Consider the following 2,118-nt stretch of genomic DNA (forward strand, 5'->3'; position numbering starts at 1 on the left):
TATATATATATATATATATATATATAGGTGGAGGTTCAAACAAGAACACTTCCATTTTACGAGAACGCAAAAACACCCTTATCATATATGATAATATGCGTAATGGGACCCCGTGATGTGTGGACGACGTGTTCTACGACTTAGGGCGCGCCAAAGGTTGTTTGCGTCTATGATTTAGCATTACATGTGATGGTCTTGATAAATTATATTATCATATCAACAACACCCTTATCACATTTGATAATACTTGTGAGGGGCTTAGTGGTGTAAGAGCAATTTAGTCCGCAACCAATATCGCATCGAAAATCATCTGCGTCTCTAATTTAGTATCACATGTGTATCATATGTGATGAAATAATAGTATCACATGTGATTGTCTATAGTAAATGAGTGTTCTCACGTTCTCGTAAAATCAAGGTGTTCTCGTTTGAACCCTTCCCTATATATATGTATATATATATGTATATATATATATATATATGTATATATATATGTATATATATATATATATATGTATATATATATGTATATATATATATATGTATATAGGAGCCTAATCAAATGAGAACTAATTGGTTTGTGGTAACCGTGAGGTCTAATCTCAACCACAAATCAATAGGTAAATTAGAAAATTTATAATTTTGGTAATTTTGAATTAACATTTTAATGCAAAGACATTTTAGGTATTTTCTCTCCTCTTTTCTGTCTCCATCCACCGGCCTCTGGCCACCGTCGTCCGGTGATACCACAGTGGTATCACAATGAATCTTATATGTGCTTGGGTATCACAATATGGTCGTTTGTGTGGTCGATCGAAGATGTAACACAGTGATATCACAATGCATCTTATATGTGTTTGGGTATCACTGTGTCTTTTGTTTAACAAAGTCAATATTTTTAGGTATCATAGTGGTATCACCGGAGGACGGTGCCCGGAGGCCAGATTACGGAGGATGGGGGACGGAGAGAGAAGAGAGGAGAGATAAGAGAAAATATCTAAAATGTGTTTGCATTAAAATTTTAATTCAAAATTATAAATTTCTTATTATCTGTTGATTTGTGGTTGAGATCGGATCTCATGGTTACCACAAACTAATCAGTTCTCCCTTAAATAAGCCCTTATATGTATGTATATAAAAGATATATTCTATTAAATTTGGTTTCCTTGCAGTTGAATTTAAGAAATAATTTTTAAAAGTTTATTAATTTTAAGATAAAAGCAAACGCTATGAACTGTGTTCGATTTAGGCTATATTTTAACTGAAAATTTGTAAGTTGCAGATATTTTTTAAATGACACGTAGGCAGTTTACGTGACAAGGACTTGGAGATGAATTTTGATTTATAAACATATATTGAGACTCAGAATCACGATGCGTTATCAAAGACTGTGTGATGTTGATTGATGAACCTCATGGTGATGGAAAGGAGATCGAGAGAACTTGTGTCAAAACATAATCTTGATGCCTATCTGCTTTCACTTTTTTTTCATCATCTTCCCTCTACTGTCAGAGATGATATGTCGGTGATTTTAGTGTCATTAAACATTCTGACGTGACTTTTGTTTCATTAAACATTTTGGTGTAATTGAAATTGACTTGAGATATACGAAGATATACGAAGATTCAAGGTTGAACATTAAGACAATGTTGAACTTCTATTTTGAAGATTTATGAATTTCAAATTCCGAGCTAAGACTTGGATTCAAAGGTAAAATCGTCTTCCGAACTTCCGTATATTAACCATTTGATATTATCTGCTGATAGTTATTTGATAATTGTCCTTATCTTTAAATAACTACTTAAATCGGTTTTATTTGCAATCCCATTAAATTTTACAATCTTTACAAACCCACATCATATTAATTTTCCAATCTTTTTGGATGTCTTACTACATCCAGAACTTTTGATTACATTGCATAAATAAGATGACAGAGAATATATGTTAAGAATAAAAATAGGCTAAACCTAAACCATTAATAATTTGAATCTAAAACCAAATATATAATGGTTTGAATCTAAATAATTTCGACTATAGTTTTACACAAGTCGATAAAAAGATCTTAAACACATGTAAATTTGAACCCCCGCCCTGTTCAAAATTTCATATTTGACATGCT

This window comes from Cynara cardunculus (assembly GCF_001531365.2).
Source record: "Cynara cardunculus var. scolymus isolate 2C chromosome LG 14, CcrdV1, whole genome shotgun sequence".
In the NCBI taxonomy this organism is placed as follows: domain Eukaryota; kingdom Viridiplantae; phylum Streptophyta; class Magnoliopsida; order Asterales; family Asteraceae; genus Cynara; species Cynara cardunculus.